General features: G+C 43.9%; 1 long non-coding RNA gene across 1 annotated transcript in view; it reads right to left on the reverse strand.

The window, feature by feature from the left end:
* The window catches only part of LOC128347368 (uncharacterized), a 71,565-nt gene extending 45,623 nt beyond the window's left edge, over nucleotides 1–25,942 (reverse strand). The window contains exon 1 of the long non-coding RNA XR_008317531.1: nucleotides 25,834–25,942. This is a non-coding gene — a long non-coding RNA (uncharacterized LOC128347368). The remainder of the gene's footprint in view (nucleotides 1–25,833) is intronic.
* Nucleotides 25,943–26,273: the final 331 nt, after the last annotated feature.

The following is a 26,273-nucleotide window of genomic DNA, read 5'->3' on the forward strand; positions in this document are numbered from 1 at the left end:
ATAGCACGTCCCCAGTAACACGTACCCTTTCTGGCCTTGTATAGTCACCCACAGGGTTTCTGTGGAGGACTCTAGTCCACCTAGGTTTTCTAGCTTGTTAGATTCTATCCCTTCTTTAACATATATTGCTACCCCTCCTCCAAGGCGCCACTCCCTGTCCTTTCTATAGAGTTTATACCCAGGGATAACAGTGTCCCACTGGTTCTCACTGTTCCACCATGTTTCTGTTATGCCCACTATGTCTATTTCTGCATTAGCAACCAAGCACTCCAGCTCACCCATCTTGGCTCGGAGGCTTCTGGCATTGGCATATAAGCACCTATACGTTGAATCTTTCACCTGATGTATGCTATTCCTTTGACTCTTTGACCTGCTGGCACATGCTCCCATCTGCTCTTTATGCGGTTCTGCTCTGTCCCCTTCTGTTTTATCTGAATTCTTTGCAGCCTCACACTTTAAAGGATGGCTTTTGCCAAACGGGATACTGCCCAGCTCCCATCGGCTGTTCCCCAGGTGTCATTTTAAAAGCTGCTCTGCAACCTTTTTGATTTGAAGCGCCAGCAGTCTGGTTCCATCTTGGTTCAAGTGCAGCCCGTCCCTTTTGTACAGGCCTTGCATGCCCCCAAATGTGTCCCAGTGCCTAACAAATCTAAACCCCTCCTCCCGGCACCAACATCTCATCCACGCATTGAAACCCCTCAGCTCTGCCGGTCTCACTGTACTTGCGCGAGGAACAAGTAGCATTTCTGAGAATGCTACCTTGGGGGTCCTGGACTTCAAAATGCTACCTATCAGCCTAAATTTGGCTTCCAGGACCTCCCAACTGCATTTCCCCACATCATTCGTGCCTACATGCACCACGACAGCTGTCTCCTCCCCAGCTCTGCCTAGGAGTCTGTCTAGACGCTGTGTGATGTCCGCAACCTTCGCACCAGGCAGGCAAGTCACCGTGCGGTCAACACGCAGGTCACAAACCCATCTTTCTATCTCTCTAATGATCGAATCACCCACTACAAGGAGGCTCCCACCCCCTAGAGGAGTATCTCCTGTGTGAGAGGATATGGGCTCATCATCCACGGAAGGGGTCCCTTCTAAAGGAGTATTTCCCTCTTCCTCAGACCGATGTCCTCCTCGCCCAAGACCTTCATTCTCCCTTACAGCAGAGGAGCTACCAGCCCTGGAGTGGGATGCCTCTATCACATCCCTGAAGGTCTCGTCCACATGCCTCTCTGAGCTTCTCCAGATCCACCACCTTGGTCTCGAGGGAACGGATTTGTTCCCTGAGAGCCAGGAGCTCCTTGCACCAAGCACACACCCATGACTTCTGCCCATGGGGCAAATAGTCGTACATGTGGCACTCTGTGCAATACACTGGGAAGTGCCCCTTCCCCTGATGACCTTCTATCTTCATACTGGGTTTTTTGGCTGTTTACAGTATTTAGAGAGTTTACTGTCCATTTATCAGATAGTTTATTAGAAGGATAGGTCTCAGCTGTAATGGTCAGCTATTTAACTGTCCAAACAGCCTTTCCCAAGAATATGAGGGATACAGGGGAGGGAAATGTACTTACGTTCTGTTCTCCACCAGGCTCCTTGTGATCCTTGTGATCACAGGGGCTTGTTTCAGGCTCTCCCGCACACTTCCCACTAAACTCCTGCAATACTCCTACGTCCTGTTTGCTATCCCTGTTCGCTATGCTCTCGGGCCTTCACCTCTTATGTAGAGTAGCCTTCCAACTAACACACAGGATGTGAATCAAAGGAAAGGAATGTGGTGCCTCTCCCAGGCCAGCTGACTCCACCCCCTTCAGGCATCCACCAAGTAAACATTGGAGTTAGGTAACCCTAACAACTCCTAGCCCTGTGATATCTTAACCCTAACAAGTAACCCTAACAAGTAACAGAGAGAGAGAGAGAGAGAGAGAGAGAGAGAGAGAGAGAGAGAGAGAGTAAGACCTACCCCTTAAAGAGAAACAGCCCCTGCAAATCTCCCCTCTTCCTGTTAGTTTGTTTGAAGGGGAAAAGGCTAAATGTTTAGAAAAGCTTGCTCATCTTCTCAGCTGTGTCTGCTCTTCCCAGAGTAGCCTTCCTTAAATATGGGAGTGAGGGGCATCTTAAAGTCCTCTTTCTTTTGGGTACACATAAGTATAACCTGTATTTAACCTCTGTCTTTTAAGGCATCATCTTTAATTTGGAGTTGCCTTCTATTTGAGTAAATACAGTAAACACATTTCTGCATGTCTCAGCTAATTTCATTCATTCATTCATTCATTCATTCATTCGATTTATATACCACCCTTCCAAAAATGGCTCAGGGTGATTTACATCAAAGTAAAAACAATTAAAAACAATTAGCAATTGAAATCAAAACTATAACAACAGTATATAATTAACAGTTAAAATATTTAAACGATTAAAAACCCTGGAGAACCAGGCTCAACACTTACAGCAGTTAAAAACAATTTACAACAAATTAAAAACCCTGGAAGGCCAGGCCAAACAGATAGGTTTTAAGGGCTAATGATTATGTACACTGTCTAGAGATATGTATATATCAGACAGCATGTAAATATGATAAATAAAAATAATAATAAATAAATAGCAGCCTCCTGGCTGTCTTATGACATTTCCAAACAATAGTTATAGGCAACCACATTAACTGGGATGTTAGCAGAGCATGGAAAATTGTGGTCATATCAGGTTTCCCTAGGAAGGGTTACAGCTAGTGAAGCAGCCCAAACTGTTAAAAGTGCTATGGAAGACACCGGTGCATCCATCCAGATATAATTGCACCACTATGCTGCTGACCTTTAGAGGGTGGAAATCCATCCAAAATAGGCCTTCAAAGCAGGCCATTTCCAGGTCAACTTTATCACCCAACAATGGTACCTCAGTCTTCCATTTGGATTGAGCTTCAGTTTCTTGGCACTCATTAAGCCCATTACACTCTTTGGCCACCTGTTCAGAATGTCAGCTGCCTCCCCTATATTTGATGAAAAGGAAAAACAAAGCTGGCAATAACCACCTTCCCCTTGCATTGGTTACATATAACACCATAATCTAATCCTAAACATACTTGCATACTTTCAGCGGAATTCAATGGGGAAAGCAATGTGCTGGATTTAGATTTGTTAACAATTTCCCCCTGCATGTCCCTGTAGAATAGGTAATGTACATGTCCCTGCAGAGCATTTCATTAGATGCCAGTTCAAATCCCCGCTGGTATGTTTCCCAGAGGCATCACAAGTATGAGTATGAGTATGAGTATGAGTACTGCATGGGAGATGGCAATGGAAAACCACTTCTGTACTCTACCAAAAGACAATCACGGGACTCTGGGATCGCCAGGAGTCAACATCGACTCGATGGCACATTTTACCTTTACCTTTAAACCGCCTTTCTAGAATGAAAGATGGGATAGAAATGCAATCAGTCAGTACACTGCTCCCCAGCCTAGCCCATTCACTGGTATTGAATGAATTTGGGCAGTGTGTGCACCATGAGAACGGGTGCCAAACTCTTCTGAGAATCAGGGCTAAATGGAAATGCTGCATTAAGAAAAGGGATACAAGATACAGAGACTAGGGAGCTTTTCTCACGATCAATGAGAAGAGCTCCAGGGCGGTCTTCAGGGAGAGTGGGTTACACTTACCCTCCCCACAGACAATCGTCCTTGCTTCCCTGGGTGGACAAATTGCCCACCCATACGACCGGCAGCTACTCCCTGCAACTCCGAGGGTCAGGAAGCCAGGACATGCCTCTGCGCGTTGCCCCACACCCTGGAGCTCCAATAAGGCACTGTGCGAGTGCACAGTGTATAACTGGAATGAATCCCCCCTCCACCCAAGTGTGCCAGCCACGGCTGCAAGCAGCCACGCTCCATTAACCTCATTTTAAAGGGAGGCTACTTAGGCGAGTTTGCCGCCATGTAGCTGCCAGGATTGGGCCCAATCCCAGCAGTTTACATGTACATGCAAAACCAGGCTGGGTTCACTTAGCCTGGGTTTGCAAGCACATGTGAATAGCCTCTAGAACCATGCATCATGTCAGGTCCAAGAGACACAGAGGCTATTCTCACGATGGGGAGAAACTGAGCTAGAGGAGCCCAGACTGGTTTTCTCCCAGCCCGAGAACCACAGGGCTCACGGATGAGCCCGGTGGTTCTCTGGTGGCTAGCCATCCAAAGTAGCCCTCCCCTTAAACGGGGTTAGCGGAGCAAGCACTCCGCTAACCCCATTTTCCCGATCGTGAGAGGCCACGGTGTGGCTCTCTGCCATGGTGACTCACAAGGAGACCCCCACAGGGAGGCTAAAACAAGCCTCCTGGTTTTGGGGTCTCCCCAGGATGCCCAGCGCACTTGTGTGGGGCATCCTAGGACTTCCAGGGGCTGGGCGGCCACCGATCCCTGTAGCCCCTACCAGCTCTGTGATTGAGCCAGTGATCATGTGGATGGCTGATCCGGCTGCCCAGCAACAAGCGACTGTTCATCTGCGGGGAGAGTGGGCTAAGCCTGCTCTCCATGCATAGCCCAGTAAAGCTCTCCATACTGCTCATGTGGAGAGCCTCACCTTGTTTCCTTTTGTTGGGAGTCATCACAGGCAGTTGTTAGAGGTAGATCTGCCATGTCAGTAGGGGTCATCCAACAGTCAGAATTGTCAGGAGGCTCCCAGCAGTTGGATCCATCCCACTGCCTCTACTTCCTACTCTTCCACCTACAACTGTTTGTGCACAGCAGATGCGCTGCATGTTTCTTGACCTTCACTCCAGACAAAGCGCACACACAAGGAGCTGCCTTCTATGGCTTCTGTATAAAAGAGACTCTTTTTAAAAAAAAAAGATAATTCTTTCTCGGTTCTGTGAATGGCACAGGTACTTTAACTGGCTGCAGCCTCAGGGAAAGGATTTTTAAAAAAAAATAATGAAAAAGTGCCTTTGAAACTGAAGCCATGGAAGGAGGTTCCCTCTGGGTGTGCTCCATCGGGAGCGAAGCTCAAGCAATGTATGGTCTGCCTCCAACCCTACTGTGTCAAAGGTAAGGGAAGAGGAGAAGAGGGAGTGTGCGGGTGGGGGACTGACAGACATGCTGGATATCTGATATGGTACATGTGGCAGTTGGGAGGGGCCAACACAGCCCCTCCCAACAGTGCCACTGTCTGGTCTTGGTATGTCATGTCAGAATATGAATTTTTGGGCCATGCAAAGGCATAATGGAGATTATACCCAGAACGAAGAAAAACTCTCATGAGATTTGGAGAGTTTGGGAAGATCAGGAGGAAGGCTAGGTAGGATGTACAATAGGTAAATATAGGTGGCTGCTGCTCAGGGGTGTAGCAAGGTTGGAGTGGGCCCAGAGAAAAAATTTTAAAATGCCACCCCCGCTCATTCAAGTTCAGCTCATGAAGTAAAGAAATCTTAAATGAGGCTGAATAGTGGTAACAAAAAGCATAGTAAAAAGTGTGTGTGTGTGTGTGTGTGTGTGTGTGTGTACACACACCTATGTGCCACAATAGAACATCATCCTAAATTATTTTTAAAAAGGTTTTGTAATTGTGGACGATGCAAGTCATTTAATGGTACTAGAGAAAGACATGCTGTTCTGGTAGCTCCCGGTCTTAACACTCACATCAATTCCAGAGGATGAACACAACTGAAGGAAGCCCGGGTGGGTGCGTGGCTGGGGGAGTCAGTCATGTGACTTGCCTCTGGCCCTCCCCCCAAGGCAGTGGGCCCCCAGACAACTGTCTTCCCTTGCCCTATTATAGTTATGCCCCTGCTTCTGCTATTACTGCTACTACTACTACTATGTAGTAGTTCAACCAAAGTTCTTCAACCATGAACTTTAACCAAAGTTCTCAAAGTGGTTTACATAGAAAAATACAACAAATATTTATATACCACTTTTCAACCACAGTTGTGGTTTGTTTGTTTATTCAACTTATATATCGCCCTTCCAAAAATGGCTCAAGGCAGTTTACAACAGAAAAAAAACAATTAAAACCAGTTAACAATTAAAATCAGAACTATAAAAAGAGAATAAAACCATTCAAACAGTTAAAAACCCTGGAAAACCAGGACAAACATTTAAAATAATTTAAAACAGTTTACAACAGTTTAAAAACCCTGGAAGGCCAGGTGAAACAGATAGGTTTTAAGGGCTCTCCTGAAAGATGATAATGAACTCAAATTACAGATTTCTTCTGGGAGTGCATTCCATAGCCCAGGAGCAGCTACAGAGAAGGCCCGCCTCTGTATAACCACCAGACGAATCAGTGGTAACTGGAGACAGACCTCCTCAGATGACCTTAACGAGCAGTGGGGATCATGCAGAAGAAGGCACTCTCTAAGATAACTCGGACCTAAGCCATTCAGGGCTTTAAAGGTAATAACCAGCACTTTGTATTTTGCCTGGAAACATATTGGCAGCCAGTGTTTCAAGACAGGCATAATATGGTCTCTCCGGGTTGCCCTAGAGACCAATCTGGCTGCCGCATTTTGAACTAACTGAAGTTTCTGAACTACGTACAAAGGCAGTCCCATGTAGAGCGCATTGCAATAGTCAAGCCAGGAGGTTACCAGCTGATGCACCACTGTTTTGAGGTCATTTTCTTCAAGGAATGGGCACAGCTGTCGAATCAGCTGAAGCTGATAGAAAGCACTCCTGGCCATGGCCTCCAACTGAGATACTAGGGTGCGGCCTGTGTCTAGGAGTACTCCCAAGCTGCGCACCTGCTCCTTCTGGGGGAGTGTAACCCCATCCAGCAAAGGAAGTTCTGAATCACCCCTCAGATTCTGAGCCCCCACACCTCTGTCTTGCTTGGATTCAGCTTCAATTTGTTCTCCCTCGTCCAGCCCATTACGGCCTGTAGGCAGGCATTTAGAGAATGAGTGCCATTTCCTGAAGATGAAAAGAAGTAGATTTGGGTGTCATCAGCATACTGATAACACCCAGCACCAAACCTCCTGGTGACCTCACCCAGCGGTTTCATGTAGATATTGAAAAGCATTGGTGACAGAATGGAGCCCTGAGGGTATAACAGCTCCCATATAACAGCTCCCATTTTGAGCAGCAACTGTCACCAAGCTCCACCATCTGGAATCTACCCAAGAAATAGGAGCAGGATGCCCCCTATCTTCAACTCCCCCAGGCTATCCAGAAGGATACCATGGTCGATGGTATCGAAGGCTGCTGAGAGATTCAGAAGAACCAGCAAAGTCACAGTCCCTCTGTTGGTTCCCCGGTAAAGGTCATCCTTTTTCCCATTTACACACACACACACCCCAAAATAAAATAAAATAAAATAAAATAAAATGGTTCCCTGTCCCCAAAGGACTCACAATCTTTAAAAAAAGAAAAAAAGAAAAAAAGTAAGGTACACACCAGCAACAGCCACTGGAGGGATGTTGTGCTTTGGATGGAAATGTATAACAAATAAAGATGGTTCCCTCTCACAAGGGGCTCACAATCTAAAAATATAGACACACTAGCAACAGCCACTGGAGGAATGTTGCGCTGGAGTTTGATAGGGCCAGTTGCTCTCCCCTTGATAAATATAAGATAATCACCAATTTTAAAAGCGCCTCTGTGCTCAGTTAGCAGGGTGGTACCCTGCTACCTGTCCAGGATAGCAGGTACTATCCTAAACACACTTACTAGGGAATAAGTCCCATTAGTAAAACATACCTTTCAGTGAACATGCTGTGGATAGAATGCATGAGGCACATTATTGCAGCAACCTTGGAGTAAATTACTTGATTTTGAGTTTATACAATTCTATCATCCCTGTGTAGAGTTTGCCTCAGGGTGGAGAGTCCCTGTAAGGTAGCTGGACCTGTAAATCTGCATTTTTGACCAAGCAGTTCTATTGCAGCTGAGTCAATAGTCTTGATTCAGAGGCATTTGAGTCATATCTTACACAAGTCTATCTGAGCCAACACTAAAATGGGAGCATGGGCATGGTATTTAGTTATGTCACTGAAATGTGCAATTATCGGGTTAGAGATACTTAGTTGTCCAGATCACAATGCTTGGCAGTATTATGAATCAAGAGCCACTTTCCTGGAAAAGTTGTTTTCTGGTACATACTGTTAAATGAGATCCATCAAGTCAGTGTTCAGAAGACCAGATGTCCAAAGCTAATCTGCAGGTGCATGCCCAGCACTTCTTTAATATTAGCTGAATACTTTCACTGAAACACTTGTTGATTACTGAGAACTATTGTGACCAGATTGGCTGAGTCAATCAAGCAGCCTTGTGTTTGATGAGCATCTTCTCTGTTTGGGTCAATAATTCCTTTTGATTGTTCCTTGAAAATGCTTTGGGGCCTTTTACACAATCACACAGCAGGCAGGGAATAGGCAGGGTTAAGCCTAACGTCCCCACAGAGAATCTGGACTGGCCCCAGCCGAACCACAACACCATGCACACAATTGCCATGGTGGTGACTGATGTGGCATTCCAGAGTCTGGGAGAATCCCGTAATGCAGAGTGCAACTAGTACAGTGCATTGGGGGATTCTCCTGGGACACTGGCACTCTAGGGGCTCATCTCTGTGTCAGCGCAGGTTGCAACTTGCAGCCCATGCTGACACACGATCCCAGAGCCTGGGTTAATGGTGTGCTCACTCCATTAACCCAAGCTAAGAGCCAGGCTTCGACGCTGGGTTTGGCACCACTGGGATTCACGTGGATTCTGATGGTTCTCATGGACAGCCAAGCCCAGCTGCCTAGGCCTGGGATTGGCTCCTCCTGAGAACAGTTTATTTATTTTATTGTTGTGCCCATAAAACAACAACAAATATTTATATACTGTTTTTCAACAAGAGTTTCCAGAATGGTTTAGATAGATAGATAGATAGATAGATAGATAGATAGATAGATAGATAGATAGATAGATAGATAGATAAGATGGCTCCCTGTCCCCATAGGGCTCACAATCTTGAAATTTGTGATCTTAAAATCCAGATCTTAAATCCATTTTCAAATGTGTTTGTTGGGGAGGGGAGCTTAAATTTGCAGGCAGTTTTCACCCTGACAGGCTTTAGAGGCTGGGTGTAGGGCATATGAGGTTAACGTACAGTACCCAGGGGTAATGTGCACATGCATGGCGCCATCAGCCTGTATGTGGAAACATTACTTGCTAGGAGAGAGTTCTTGAAAAGCAGAAGAGCTTTTCCAAACTCTCACCAGGGAAGCTCACAAATACTGAACTCATTCTGAACTGAGCTGAGGGCAGTTTGCCCATCGCTAAAGTCATCTACCACATTTTGGAGAAGAGTAGCTCTTATGAATGCAAAGAACATGCATGCGACAGTTCTTGATCCACATCTCCCTGGCCAATGTGTCACATTGGGGTGCACTTTGATTTAAAGCCAAATAAACTCAGCTAAACTGAGTTGGGCAGTTGGGCAGCAAAGATTATTTTAAGAGATGAACTATGCTGAGTAGGAGTGGGTAGAAGGTAAATTGTGTTTCACTGGTGGACCACTGACCAATTGTTGGCAGACATACAGTCCTAGATGCAGGGAGTGATGCACCTAGTGCTTTCACATTGTTGGGATCTGTACAAACATGTTAAGTAGGTGGAATTGATCTGATCCAGCAAGGAATTTCTTATGCTCTTTAAAAAAGGGGGTAACTTAATAGACAATGAGTCTCTTCTCACGACTGGTGAGAAGGGCTCCAGAGCAGGCTGCAGGGAAGGCAGGTTAGACTTACCTTCCCCGCAGACAACCGCTCCTTCTGTGCTGGGTGTGCTCCCCAATGATTTCCTGCACACCCAGGCAGTGGGGAGGGCCGGGAGCTGGGATGTGTTGTCCTGGCCCCCGGAAATAACATAATGGACAGCGCAAGCGCATGGCGCATCATTAGGATCCCCCGTCCCCTCTCCGGGCTCCCCACAGTCTGGCAGCCAGGGCTGACAGATGAGCAGAAAAACGGGGTTAGGAGAGGAGAGGCTACTGAGGCGGGTTTGCCACCATGGTGCTGCTGGGATCGGGTGTGATCCTGGTGGTTCACACACGTGTGCAAAACCTGGCTCCCGTAGCAGGTTTTGCACACCTGTGTGAATAGCCTCATTATGTATGCCTTAACTGTTAAGGGATTCTGAATATGTATTCCTACTTTATACATTATGTACGTGGGGAGTCAAGCTGAAAACAGGAAGTAGCAAGACTGAAGCCACACACATCCTGCACTCTGATCAAGCTCGAGCTGTATGTACTTATACATGGATATTTGTGTAGACTGTGAATGCAGATGCTGCAATCAGATATGCATACAAATGCACTTCAATAGAAAATAGACCACATTGACAACATACACACTGGAATATGCATGCAAACGCAGATCCTATAGTGCACCCGATATTTACACCTGTGAATGCACATCCAAACTGAAGATATTGAGGTCATTCACACAATCAAAAACTGTGTTCTACCCGGGTTTGGGAGCTGTGTGTGCTCCCAATGTTTGGTTGTGTGGAAGCAAGGTAGGAGGAAAACCTGGGTAAAAGAGATTATGTGAAAGCAAGGTAGGAAGAAACGCTACCCAGGTTTTCCTCTTACCTGGCTTCCAAACAACTGAAAATTAGGAGCACACATAGCTCAAAAATCTGGGTTGAACACTGTTTTTGATTGTGTGAATCCCCTCATTATCGATATCCAAAGCATTACTTTCAGTATTCATCCACCGCTGCAGCTATTTCACACACAACTTTTTTCTGCAGCAATTTTTCACATATAACTTCATGTGATTAGAACTCAACTGGGACACTGACCCAGAGGCTCACATCTCCATTATCTGTGATTGTTTGCTGCTGCTAATAAAACCAGAAGGAATTACACCACCACCACCCACCCACCAGCCACCCCACCGCACACCCACAAAACTCCCTGCAAAAATAAATCAAAATATGTTGCTTGACACCACCTTTCTTTTTTTCAGGAACTTGTATGGACACAGCCCACATGTTCTGTTCCAGGAGACAGTCTAATCTCAGCAGTTTATGTCTTGAGTGTTCTACCTGTTAAACCGCTCGAGTCAGTTTTAAGTGGCGACTTACTTTTTATTGGAAGAATACCTTGCCACTATGGTAAATGCCTGCAATTTGCATGCCATAAGATCAAATCATGATTTAGCCGCCATGGTAAATACCTGCAATTTGCATGCCATAAGATCAAAACATGAAAAACAGTTCCACAACACAATGCAACTTTATACACAAAATAATTTTGCAAAAGGAGAAGACAGACAACTAGGAATAGATGTTCACTTTCCAAGAAGGAAAAGATGATGACAACAAGAAGAGACTGCTAATTGTACACAGACCAAATCAGAGATTTTTTATTTATTTTTTTAAAAAAACCTCACTGGCATCTTTTTAATGTTGTCAAAGCATCTAAAATAATAGGGTGTTGTTTTTTTAAGTGCAGACCACATGTAGCCCTGTCTTTACCTTTTGCAATAGTGTAAACAGTAATTTACACTACAGCAGCTGAAGTGGCATACTGTGTCTGACAACATAGAGAGCCTCCTATGCCCCTTGCCCTAAGTGCTCCTTTCCAAAGGGCAAAGAGGTCCATTATATCCTTGTTCCTGGTTCTATAGACCCGGGATTCTCAACAGTGGGCCTCCAGATGTTCTTGGACTTCAGCTCCCATAAACCCCAAACAAAGGCCACTGGGGCTGGGGATAATGGGAATTGAAGTCCAACAACATCTGGGGACCCACCGTTGAGAATCCCTGCTATAGACAATGGCTTACATGACCAGAGAGGCTTATGAAGGCAGAGCAAGAGCTCCATCCTCACACAGCCAGAAAACTAACTGTACATGAGGCGTGCCTCACAATGCAGTGCAAAGGAAGCGCAAGAGGGAAGCGATTTTTGCTCCTTTCCACTCTGCAATAGCCTTTTTTGCATCCAGGAATGTGTCTGTGCAGCCCTCACAGCCATACTCCTGGATGCAAAGGGGAACATGTGTGGGGAGGGGAGAGGAAGTGAAAATCCTTTCAGCCCCCACCACTGCACAGCAAGTCTAGCATGCATTTCTTTTTCTGACTGCTTTTGAGGACAGAGCTCTTGCTCTATGCTTGAAAGCCTATATGGTATGTCAGTCAATGAGTCTTTCTATATAGCAATAAAGTTTTTGTATAAGTTCCAAATGTAATCTTACTCCCTGTAAACATGCTGCTGCAGGCTTCCGTGCTGCTTCCTAACATGATCTTTCCGTATGTACACACACTAAGCTTGTGTGATTTTCACAGTACCCCCTCCTGGCCAATTCTTGCATTCTGAGAAGAACCCACTCTTTTTTATTACCCCTTCTGTGGCAACTGGAAAAACGGGTGTATTCTTTGCAAACTGCAAGAGCTGGCCAGCAGGTGGTACAGTGAAAATTGTGCAAGAACCCTGCTCAGCATGTGTACAAAGGGTAAGATTATGGTAGGAAGCAGCGTATGGAGGAGGTAAGACTACTCTCTGAAAGTGTATGAAAGCTTTGATTATCCCACACTTTTTTGCCATACGGAAAGACTCAATAGGTGGCCTGAATAATTAAGCAAAAGGGAACATTGCTTGCCCCACTTAGTTGTAAATAATATGGCAAATTGTGCTGCACGAGGATAAAGAATACCATTACTGCTGCTGTGCCAATGGCTGCAGCAGCAACAGATCCTGGATTGGTGACAAGTCTCAGCAGCAGTATCATTGAAAGAATAGTTATCTCCTTGGCCAGCACCAAACATATACATTCAATCATACAGATTCTTCATTGTAGTAGCAAGAAGTCAGACTGTAATCTTGTGGGTTTTAGCCAAATATACACATTTATTCATAATCTTAAGTGGAAACAGAGAGAGCCATATTGTTTCTTTTACAGAAGATTTTGTTCTAGTATCCAAAGATCAGGTACTGTGGTTCTCTGTAGAACTGCATAAGGAGATGTAGAGGAATTCTAAAACTTCATCACATTCAAGAGAAAAACAACTCAAATAGACAGACTGTCAAAATTCTGAAGTATTTAATATACGTCTCATAAAAGTAATTACTTCATCAGATTAGCAAGACCAAGCCAAATATTTTATATTTTACATAATTCATACTTTGTCTGAATTAATAATAAATCATTTTCTCAATTCCTAGTACAGTATGGGAAAACTTGGCACTCTAAGAGCAAGCCTTGGAGTGGCTTGCTCACTCCACAAATCATCTCACAAATCCCTTGTGAGATGGGATCACATCTTTCCCTTTGTGGTTGTCTCTGTGGACACACACATACACATCTTAGTCATGTACTATATGTAGTATGACACAACACAGTATTCATACTCAAAAGGCTCCATCATATATTTCCATTCAGTCATAATTTACTTTTCCAGTAGATAGGTGTTTAATTTCCTATGGTTACAATGCAAAAACCAGTTGCTAGGTAGACAAAGCATATCTTTCAGTGCACTACAGTACTTTGTTCTCCAACAGCAAGCAGCTTAAGCTTATAAAACCTTGTCTACCCGTCATTTCAGAAGTATGGAGACTGCATTCCTTTTGCCACAGTAAGGATTAAAAGTGGTTATTATTTTTTAAAAGATTATAGAAATGGGGGAAAATGGTAATGCTGAAATGGATGGTGAGTAAGATTTCTCAGAGGTCCCCTCCACCACCCTTAGTTTGTACTGATCATCAAGCTTTTTTTATTTCTAGCTTCTGTAAATAAATCTATGTCCTGTTTATTCTAAAACTTATATATCTCAATTAAACAAGCCAATTCGGGCAACTGAAATGTCTTGAATACAAAATATTATCAATAACAACAAATAAAGCTAACTTGAAACCCCCATTTCAACAGTGCAAATAAGAAGCAGCCCCCTGCTGTTCTCAAACGAATCAGCCCTCCAAAATCCGGAAGGCTTTCCTCAGCAGGGGAAATATTCACAAACCTTCTAAATGTCAAGAGGGAGTTAGCTCAGTGAGCTTGCCAAAAACAGGGAGCTGCAGAAAGCCCGACAACAGAAGGACGCAAAGCAAGCCCTCCTCTTCAGATTTCAAGCCATGAGTAGGAATATACAAGAGAAGATGCTCCTTCGACCTTGGACCCAGGTTAATGAGAGCTTTGAAGTAGCAATGCCACCAAGCTTATAATTCCCTGGCTCAGAATACAAATATTGTCAGCTTATAATACTCACCTATAATTTGACAAAGCAAGCATTCCAACCCTAGAAGTCTTCCCCAGCTCAGGCTGTACCCCTCTGCCACATTCCAGCCCAACTCATTCACATACCACCCCTTCTTCCTCGCCTTTCTTAATTGCTGTGGCTATCAGCAAGAAGAGATTGCGAGGAAATTCCAAAAGGATCTCTCCAAACTGGGGGAGTGGCAACAAAATGGCAAATGCAGTTCAGTGTTAACAAATGTAAACTGATACATATTGAGGCTCTTCTCATGATCGATGAGAAGAGCCTGGATGGAGTTTGCGGGGAGAGCGGGCTAAGCCCACTCTCCCCGCAGACGAGCAGTCAGTCTGCTCCGGGCGGCCAAAGGGGCCGCCCACATGACTACCAGCGCCATTATGGAGCCGGCGGGGTGCTGGGGGGATTGGGGGCCATGCGGCCCCAGGAAGCTCCAGCATGCCCTGCACAAGTGTGCAGGGCATGCTGGAGAGTCCCCCTAGCCAGGAGGCTGCTTTTAAGCCTCCCAGTCGGGGGTCTACTCGTGAGTTGCCACAGTGCAGAGCCATACCACAGCAACTCACAATCGTAGAGCCCGGGTTAGCGGAGCGCTCACTAACCTGGGCTTAGGGGAGAGTTATTTAAGCGGGTGACCTGCTTTCATGAGACCGGGCTCGGCTGCGAGCCTGGTGGTTCTCACAGTCCTGCAAAATCGGGCTAGGCTCCCTTAGCCAGATTTTGCATGACCATGAGAATAGGCTCATTGGGGTTAAAAAAAACAACAACCCAACTTCACATATATGCTGATGGGGACTGAGCTGTCGGGGACTGACCAAGAGAGTGATCTTGAGGTCATGGTGGACAGCTTGTTGAAAGTGTTGACTGAATGTGCAGCAGCTGTGAAAAAGGCCAATTCCATGCTTGGAATCATTAGGAATGGGTTTGAAAATAAAACTGCTAATATTATAATGCCCTTGTACAAAACTATGGTGTGGCCACATTTGGAGTACTGTGTAAATTCTGTTCACCATATCTTAGGAAGGACATTGTAAAACTGGAAAAGGTGCAGAAGAGGGCAACCAAGATGATCTTGGGCCTAGAGCACCTTCCTTACAAGGCCAGGCTACAACACTTGGGACTTTTTAGTTTAGAAAAAAAGACAACTGAGAGGAGACATGATTGAGATCTATGAAATCATGCATGGTGTGGAGAAAGTTGACAGAAACTTTTCTCTTCCTCTCATAACACTAGAACCAGGGGTCATCCCATGAAACTGACTGCCAAGAAATTTAGCACTGATAAAAGGAAGTACTATGGAATTCTCTGCCACAAGATGTGGTGACAGCTGACAGCCTGGGTGGCTTTAAGAAGGGTTTAGATAAATTCATGGAGGAAAGCTCTATCAATGGCTATTAGACTGAGGATTATAGGCCACCTCCAGCCTCAAGATGCCTCTAAATACCGGTGCAAGGAAGCAGCAGTAGGAGAGAGGGTATGCCCTCAGCTCTTGCCTGTGGGTTTCTCAGAGGCATCTGGTGGGCCACTGGGTGAAACAAGATGCTGGACTAGATTGGCCTTGTCTTTTCTTATGTTCTTATGTACCATGGCAGCTAAGATGATGTCAAGTTGCTCCATCCTTTCATTCCTCCTTTTCATGGTGGACATTGCTATGGAAGCATCCCTTTGCACCAAGGGAGAGAGGGAGACAAAGGAGGAAGGAGAGACCTACCTACCTGCAGCCTTCATTGCAGCCAAGAAAAAAGAGGAAGAGAAACTTGCAGGCATGGAAGCTGCAGCAGCCAGGTACGGAGGGCTGGGGTAGGATGTTCAGAGGGGCTAGCAGGAAGGGAGTTGGCTGCTATCCCACTCCCACTGACATGACATCATTGTGAGTGCAACAAAGGAAAAAGAGCTTGTAATGGAGTTTAAAAATAACTGAGCAATTTGCCACTGTTTGGGGGGAAATAGCTCAGATAGCTGCACCACCATTTATTTATTTATTTACTTATTTATATACCACTTTATATATGTATCTCTAGGCAGTGCACATAAATTATAAATTGAGTGCAAAGAAATTTGTCCATCTCTGCTTTAAAGATAAAAACCAGGATCAAACAGATCAAGATCAAAAAGGTCATATCGGATTGGTACTCTTGGTCATGGCATCTAGGTGGTGACTATGTTTGTTGTTTATGTCACCATATTATTGGCTAAAAAAAAAACATGCATGCAATAGCATTGTATGGAACAGGCAGCTTGAAGAGCGTATCAAAGTAATGAGGAAAGTTACACAAAGAAGTCCCATCACAATTAAAAGAACAGCACTCTGAACGTATTGTTTCTCCCAAAAGATAAGAACATAGGAAGCTGCCACATACTGAGTCAGATCAGTGGTCTATCTAGCTCAGTATTGTCTATACAGACTGGCAGCGGCTTCTCCAAGGTTGCAGGCAGGAATCTCTCTCAGCCCTATCTTGGAGATGCCAGAGCAGCTCCATCCCCTAAGGGGAATATCTTACAGTGCTCACATGTAGTCTCCCATTCAAATGCAACTAGGGCAGACCCTGCTTAGCTAAGGTGACAAGTCATGCTGCTTGCTACCACAAGAACAGCTCTCCTCTCTGATACAACAGAGGCATTCAAATGGGTTGTTATAATAACTTCCTATGTATAAAACTACTCAAAACAAAAATATTGTACAAATATTGTACAAAAAAAGAAAGGACAAGTCCCTGCCTGCAGACTCACAACTTCTTTCTATTCTAAAATCACTGGGGCGGTTACCATGGTGCTATGGATTTTGAAGGAATTGCTGTAAAAAATCACCGACACTGGTCACTTTACTTTCCATCACAATAATAAACACTTCGTTCTGTGGTATAAAATAAATTAAGTGGTTTGGAAAGGAAAGAAAGACGCTCCTTAGACACAGAATAGATTTTCTTCTTTGTTAGATGTAAAATTACCAAATTCTCCCTGGGAAAATATAATAAACACTGACAATCAATCATATTAATCTTTGTTTTGAAAATTGTTTAATCGGGACAAAAGAGTCCAATTTTTTCCCATTTGGAAAGGGTGCCTGGTTTTCAAAGCAGCAGCACAACACAATAGCATCATTCATATCGCCATGGCAGGGCAAGTCTATGCCTTACATGCCTTGCCTTATTAAATTACCTGCTGCCTTCTGGCATTTTGCTTAGCTCTGCTATATTAGAGAAGCAATGCAATGCAGCTGTTTGTGATGCTGGAAATTTATCCTACTTCTGAAATATGCTGAGTGGATGCAGAATAAGGAAACTTATGTATGGAGTAGAGAGAGTGAACAGAGAGAAATCTCTCACAACACTAGAACCAGGGGTCATCCCATGCAACTGAAGGTCGTGAAATTTAGGACCGACAAGAGGAAGTACTTTTTCACACAGCACATTGTTAATCTATGGAATTCTTTGCCATGGGATGTGATGATGGCCACTAGTTTTGATGGCTTTAAAAGGGGCTTTGAGAAATTCATGGAGGACAGGTCTATCAATGGCTACTAGTCTGGTGGTGGCTATAGACCACCTCCAGCTTTAGAGGTAAAATGCCTCTGAATACCAGTTGCAGGGGAGTAACAGCAGGAGGGAGAGAATGCCCTCATATCTTGCCTGTGGGATTCTCAGAGGCATCTGGTGGGCCACTGTGTGAAACAGGGTGCTGGACTAGATAGGCCTTGGGCCTCATCCCGCAGGGCTGTTTTTATGAAGTGAAAAAAATACAAGCAAAAACTCAGAGATCCAGATTTTCCTTAGTCGCTGCAACAATGCCCAGTTTCCTTGTAATGTGTTCTATTCTGTGGTGCTAGTAGCTTGCAGAGTTCTAATATAGTAATTGATTTGTACTTAAAGTTTCTTCCTTTAATATTAAAACTGGCCAGTTTACACACTCACACAAATGGAGAAAAGACATGCAAGAACATAATAACAGCCCTGATGAGCAGACAAGGGTCTATCTGGCACTGATGGACCTTATTAACCACTACCACTATCCAGGCCCAACATCAAGTGTGGTGTCATTGGGCAGCTGCTGAGGCTCAGGGCCCTCAGAAGGCCTGCAAGGATAGCCTTCATGTGTTAGCGACAGAATGACTCTCTCAGGATCAATGCAGGTAGGAGGGGATCCATGGATGGCAGGCTGCTGAAGACCCTCTGAAACATGGAGCCAGGCCTGCTGCTGCTAAACTACTACTACATTTTAGTAGAAGTAATTGGAACTACTTTTGCAACTACTCTGAAGTAGTTAAGTAGTTTCAATGACTTTTTTGCAATCATCGCTCTCCCCTAGGGGAGAGAATCAATAACTAAAAGATGTATTGTATAACCTATAGGTGGCATGCCTATAATAACTCTAATCAAAGCAACACGGCATTTAACCATGTGTAACAAATATAACTTCCTCTCCTTTCCCTTTGGCTGGATCCCTAATTAAATCTCTGATCCAGGGGCAGAGCCACCATAGAGCAAATGGGTTCAAAGAACCCAGGCCACCATGCTCAGGGGCCATGCCTCACACCCCAGCCTTGCCCCCTGCATCTGACGCACACCCCATTTGCAAGCAAAATCCAGCCAGCCGCTGGGAGAGCCACTCCAGGCCGCTGTGAACGTGGCACAGGCCAGATTTTGCTCACGGAGTACACAGTCCCGTTTGCGAGCAAAACCACACCCCCAGTGTCTGATGTCAGATGCTGACATCTGACGTTGGATGCAGGGGGGGGGGGGACTAGGGGGCCACTGGCAGCAGGCTGAACTGGGGCCGCCACTGACCTCCCTGCATTACTGTTCTGATCTCAGCATATACCTGTAAGTACTTAAAGAGCCCCTGGTGGCGCAGTGGTAAAACTGCTGCCCTGTAACCAGAAGGTTACAAGTTCAATCCTGACCAGGGGCTCAAGGTTGACTCAGCCTTCCATCCTTCCGAGGTCGGTAAAATGAGTACCCAGAATGTTGGGGGCAATATGCTAAATCATTGTAAACCGCTTAGAGAGCTCTGGCTATAGAGCGGTATATAAATGTAAGTGCTATTGCTATTGCTATTAAAGTAGGCCTGTAAATAGAGTCCATGAATTTCTGCCTGGACTTTTTCTACTGTAGGGCATTTTCCAGATTACACACTGCAACAGTTTCACAACATGTCCGCTAAGTGCCCCTCTATATTGCCTGTGTTTCGACATCACATTCGCTGCCCTGTCAGCAGGGGGCCATTCATATTTCCAATGCCTTGTTACTGATTTTATAGATGTTTTGTAGCCCTATAATGTTGTATCGTACATTGCAGGAAAGTAGCTGTATTTTTCAGTTGTAGGAGGCTTGCCCCGTCGTTTATGCATTGCAGTGTGGTGTGGTGTGGTTGGTTCAAATTGTGGTGCAACCATTTGTTGATTTTTACAGCCTCATTCATGAAATAATCTGTTCCGTGAAATGGGGGGGGGGATTTCCCCACCCAGATTCTTGCACAAAGATGCAACCCAATTTTCATCTGCTTTTGGCTTTTGATTTCGATTGCATCTGTTTTTGTTTTTCATCAAGTTACTTTTCAGACACGTTCATGTCTCCTCCTTTCTTGTGTGCTGGCTCATTCGGCAGATCGAGGATCTGTTGATATGTAAGGCCACATTTTTTTAATATATATATTATCGCTCCATTTCTTGCGCAAGGGTGCAATCTCTTCTTGCTCTCATTTCAGCTTTCAGCCCTATCTTTTGGTCACATTTGTCTCTTCAATTTTATATGTACTTTTAATTATATATTTCCACTTCATTTCATTTCCGCTTTCAGCCTTAGCTTATGCTCTTACTAGCAGAAAGCAGAGCACATTGAGCCGTACTTCCCCCTGTTGTCAGCTTTGTGCAAAGACACTGAGAATTTTTTAAAATAGTTCATTGTGTCAGCAGTTCCCCGCCCCCTCTGTGACCCTATTGGTCCAAAATGGAGGAGGGGAGGGCAGTGAATACGATTCAGGTGGAATATGGACACCCCCTGCCTGGAAAACCTGCTGCAGTGGTGGGCAATATAAGCAGTCAAAACCCTGTCATGATGCATTGAAAAATGCATCAAGAAATGTTGTACTCGCTGTTTCAAGCCACTGTTTCATTGGCACTTTGCAACACTTTAATTGGCACAAATCTCATATTCCAGAAAATTCCCAGGTGACATTTTGGGAAAACACTATGCCTTGTAGAGATGCAATGGGCAGAAATTCATGAGGTGCATCTCTAAGAAGTGATTTGGGAAAGATGTACCTGCTGAATGTCTGCTTGGATGCATCCCTCCCCAGCTCAGTGTCAAGTTTAAAGCCCAAGGAAAAGTCTGGGTGCATTTAGCCTAATTTTTTAAGCCACATAATATATGGGACTGTACATGATATGGAAGTTAAAGTGAGCACTTTAACTTGCAATATCCATGATTTTGGAGCACAAGTGAAAATTGTAGCAGCTAGATTCTTTTCTGCCAAGTGGTTTATTGTTAGTTTTTTGCTATTGAAACAATAGCTGTAATGCAGTTAATAAAAATACAAATTGCAAAGACATTAATAATACAGAGACATTAATACAAATGTCTGCTGTAATAACAAGTTCACCCAGAAGTGTTCTATGGGCTCCTGTTCCTTGCAGATGTAATTCCTAATCTCTTGCATATAGTATTTCATAGAAGAAATTGCTTTTACCTATGATCCTGTATTATTTGCCCCTGATGACTCCACTCAGATTCACAGGCTGCTTTTCAAAGAGAGCAGTAACACTCTAGTTCTTGAGAAATTATAACCTAGCTATCTAACAAAATGCTTTAAGGGATAAATCAACTGACAATCATTCCACATTTTCTTTTTAAATAGCATTTTCCTTGAATTGCTAACCTCTAGCTCTGAAAAACTAGCTCTCAGATTTTAATGCTGTATTTTTCCCTTTTAGAAGGAAATGTATTGAAGTTGAACGTGGCAGCAAATAAAGAATTTGGCATAAAATAGAAACTCATTACAGTTTGACAGAAAATAATTATAAGAACAGGTTCAGAGCAGGTAGGACTGAAATACATGTCATGCAAAAAGAAAGTTGAGACTTTTCATTCAACCATGTGTCAAATAGCTTTTGACTGTAAGAATAGTATGACTATGCTAGCAAGGTTTTGAACAAGAAGTGCTCCTATATAGATTTAGGACAGGTAAGTACAGCTTAGATTTTGAATCGAGGATCTCTTGTTGTTTCAAAACATGAGCTTAGGGATATAGGAACATAGGCAGCTGCCATATACTGAGTCAGACCATTGGTCTATCTAGCTCAGTATTGTCTTCCCAGACTGGCAGCAGCTTCTCCAAGGTTGCAGGCAGGAGTCTCCCTCAGCCCTATCTTGGCTATGCCAGGGAGTGAACTTGGAACCTTCTGCACAGAAGCATGCAAATGTTTCCCAGAGTGACCCTCTTCCCCTAAGGGGGATTTCTTACAGTGCTCAGATATAGTCTCCCATTCAAATGCAAACTAGGGCAAACCCTGCTTAGCAAAGGGGACAATTCATGCTTGCTAGAATAAGACCAGCCCCCTAATGGCACAGCAGGGAAATGACTTGACTGGCAAGCCAGAGATTACAGGTTCAAATCGCCGCTAGTATGTTTCCCAGACTATGGGAAAAACCTATAACGGGCAGCAGTGATATAGGATAATGCTGAAAGGCAGCATCTCATACTGCGTGGGAGATGGCAATGGTAAACCCCTCCTGTATCCTACCAAAGACAACCCCTGGGCTCTGTGGTCACCAGGAGTCGATACTGACTCAATGGCACACACTTTACCATAAGACCAGATCTTCTCCTGCTTGCACTGATTTTTTTAAATTTCATATTTCTTCTTCACTTTACCTCCTGTGTTTTGTTTAATTGTATTTATATATTGTATTGCTTGCCTTTGTTTTATTGCATGTTGCTCTGGTAGTTCCATTGAAGGACCTAGAAAAGTATAAAATAAAATAAAATGTTTGATCTTCTTCCACAAATGATCCAGAACCAATACAAGGAGACACCTCATTCCTTTATTCCAGAGGTGCAAACCTACTTTCTGTTTGGAGATTTGATTGAACAAGTGACAGTCACTCACACTGAAATTTTTATTTGTGCTGTTCTTGCCTGAAAGGAAAGGGCTCTGTAGTGTGTTTGGTGTGATTTGGAAATCTTTGCTAAATACTCCTCATTTATCCTTTTGATAAGATGAACACTGGTCAGTACTGAACATCAAAAGATTACTAGAGTCTGGGCTGATTCATACAACCTTTAGAACATGTTATAAAGGCATATTGCCTTGCAATCTGGGATAATGATGGTGCCCTTCTGATGACTAGTGGAAATGTTCTGCATGCTGCCTAAGAGATTGACTTAGCAAAGGATTGACTAAAGTGAACCACACATTTGACATTGGAAAGTATAATTGTTGGCTTCTTGTCTCTCATTTTTCCAGGAATTGTTTAAAATCCAAGAAAAATTGAAAGGTCAAGTGCATTTTGTCTTCTGCCTTCACAAGAACAAGCCATTCGGATTATTTGTGATTATTTGGGTTATTTTTCTCAGAGGAAAATTGAGCCAACAACAACAACAACAAAACCCAACCGGAAAACAACAATACTAGTATCATTTTCCAAGAGCTGGTCCCAAATATTTACACGGCTATCTTTCATTAGCCCTGATGTGTATTGTGTCAGAAGCAAATTAATTGCTTGAGTTTTGCATCATTTGGGTCAACTGGCAGGTCAAGGGAAAACCTTGTGATGGTCATTCTTTTTTCAAGAATTAAAACTACTAGAGTTAAAGTACAGTGGAATTTAACTGGGAATTTTATTTAGAAAGTGATAGTACTACTAATGGAAGAGAAAAACCATGCCTTTACTTGCTACAGTATAGCAGGCAGTTATAAAACTCATATTTAAGTAGAACTAATTGCATTGGATGCAAGAATGTTTAATTGAAACCCAATGTATCATTTAAAGGCTGTGTACTAAAAATATTTTGGTGGAACAACAGAATGACTTTTCTTTACTACAACTATGGCACTAGCTCTGATCTTATATCAGAAGTTTGATAATTGTACAAATATAACAGATGATAGGGAAGGAAGGAAGCCTTGGGCCCTATTCAGACATTATGCTATACTTGCATAGAAATGTTTGTACACATGTACATGTTTTTGTCACCTTATTCAGACATCATGCTGTATGTGCATCCAGATGTCTGTACATAGGTGCATTTTTTTGGTATGAATAACATATAAGCATTCATTTCAAAAGTAAAGCAGGTAACATGTTCCTCAAATGCATGGTACAGATAGAAGTGTTACGTGCATTTGTTCATCATAACATGTGAATAACTGTACATATGTGCAGATATGTACATGCATACACTGCACACAGATTGCCCATACAAGTCAATGGGATAGTGAAATTGGGTGGACCAGATCACACACAGCATCCAGTCTAGCTTATGACACTCCAGTGGGAAATTTTGATGCATTCTGCCTTTTGAAAGGGATAGATGCACACATATAGATTTGGATTTGTACCATTATTTTCACATATTGAAACAATAATAATTTCACTTTTAAAAACTGCTATTAATAGACAGCTTGCTTCACCCCCTGACCTCTCTGCAGTGGTGTCCATTGGAGCCTTGTTTGTCCCCGGAACAGTACCAGCAGTGAGAGCTGACATTTTAGCACTTTAGAAGAAGCCAGCCATGGAAGGAATTAAAATGGCCCCCAGGGAAGTTCTTTAAGCAAAAGCAGCAGGACACACTATCGAGTGACCTGTGTCTTGGGGAAAGCATATAGTTCTGTGGGACAATAAGATATGCTGATGTTTTTCTGGAGCTTTCAAAGCCATGTGAAGCCTCCCTATGTTCAGATCACTGCAAATATTTCTAATTTAATCAAGCTGGCAGGAACCTTTCATCAAGTATGCAGGTTCGAGATAACAGCCCTTTTGCCCTATGCATCTACCTGAATGGCACAGAGAACCAGCACCTATCTTTCATTCATCAGCTTTGTGTGGGAACCTGATCAGGCAGCCTCTGAGATCCCTCTCTTGGCTGGCTTCTGTGTGGGTTTAGTGGTCCCACATTACTAAAGACTCACTAGCTCAGAACCTTTCCAAACTGAATTCACTTGGCTTCTAGAATTTGCTAGGAACCCTGGATTGTGGGATTCAGAGGCCAGAAAAATCTCTCCAGGGAGTTATTCGCACATGACTTCATGCTTCGGGGTAAATGTTGAATGAAGCAACTTCGAACTACACTCGCAGCACTGAGGGAAGCAGCCCCTCCCCTCTGCTCTCGAGTTTTGTTTTTAAACAAGTTCACATGGCATGCCTCCGTGTTTTCCTCCTTCTAGCCAATGGGTGGCAGAGAGAGAGAGTAATATCTGCATTTATATAGAGAGCATCCCTCTTATCATGCTAATGATTCTACATCGGCGTTTTCAGAAAAAAGTAGCTTAAAACCAGCATTTTTAAAATCCAGAAATACATCAAGATAAGCTTGAATTCACATCACAAAGCCTGATTTGTGTGTGGAGTGGGTCCAAGGATCTCAAAGGGACTTCAGGGTAACTTTGACTGGTGTGTGAATGCACACACTCTCTTCTGAAAGAGATTTGCGGTAGAAGCCCTGTGTTTAAAGCCTCTTGGAGGTTGAGAGATTCCTGAAATGGGCTGACTGTGAGTTTTACATTTACCCCACTGCCCAGGACCCCCAGCCCTCTCCCAGAGATTTGCTCCACTAGGGGTACTTTAACATTAAACTGCCTTTACCCACAGCTAACAGTCCAATATTATTGCTGCTATTGCATGCTTGCCATTGGTTTTAGAGCCAATTTCTCCACTTAGAGCAAAAGCATAGTTTCAGGGCTTGATAGCACCAATTATGGTCACACTGCACATACAAGCTGCAGACTGTGTGGATGTGTGTTTGTCCATCCCTCATCATGAGTGCATGTGGCTGTACCACAAAAATATCGATGTGCCTATTGCAGCAATACTGGTCATGAATTTAGGGGATGATCTGGTTTTTCTTGAATTGCTCTGAATATCTGCAGAACCAGTTTGACCAGAGGCCATAAGAAGATGTAAGAATGAGCAGCAGCTCTACACTAATTCATGCAGGTTTCTGAAAAGCTGTTACTTACAGTATATAAAGCAAGAGAATGACCCTGGAAGCTAAACAGAAACAATGAAGAAGCCCCTTGGAATCTTTCCCTCATCAGTTAGTTTGCACAGTTATGTGATTAATATATAGTCTGTGATAAAGATCAATCAATTACACAGTGACTAAGTTCTATATTGTTTCAATAGGCTGCATTTTGGAAGCATTTACCCTGAAGTGAATTCTTTCTGCTTTTCTCCCTCCGTGGTGCTTGCAATTCATCTCCATACTTTACATGAAACTGACCACATTCAACATCTGGTACTGCATCTGGTACAACCTTCTAGGAGTCAGCCTATTCACATAATAATCAAAATCAGGGTAGGAAACATTCTACCATGGTTTGCATGATTGTGAGAATTCATAAAAATCCCTCCAACCATAATGCTCAAAGCAAGATAACCCAGCATTTCCTCTTAACCAAGTTCTCCTACATTTGTTTTCTGGTCATGTGGATCCACTTACCTTTTCTACTCAACCTTTAGGACCTAGCAGGCCTGTAAACAAAAGAGAACTGTGGCTACAGGGGCTGAATCCATGAATGTGCCACTCTGCAAAGCACACTCTACGATCCTGTAGCTGCAGTAGCTTCAACAGGGCTGAGTCCCCCTCCTACTCTTTCATAGCCAATCAGAGGGCAGCTGCTGATGTAATGAGGCATTCCAGTCTACTGGCAGAGCAAAACATGCTAGGAAAGCCTGCTAGGTCTCAGAGGAATTAGGGATGTGCATGGAACCGGGTGGGCTCCGTTCGAAGGTGGGTGGCATCTGCCTTTAAGGGCAGGGGAGGGTGTACTTACCCGCCCCTCTGCTCTTCCCCTGCCAGTGCTCATTTTCCACAGTCCATCAGGGCAGCAGCATACCTCCCTGCCGCCCCATTGCCCACTTTGCTGGTAGTAAATGGAG

Source organism: Hemicordylus capensis, chromosome 2, assembly GCF_027244095.1.
Source record: "Hemicordylus capensis ecotype Gifberg chromosome 2, rHemCap1.1.pri, whole genome shotgun sequence".
Classification (NCBI taxonomy): Eukaryota; Metazoa; Chordata; class Lepidosauria; order Squamata; family Cordylidae; genus Hemicordylus; species Hemicordylus capensis.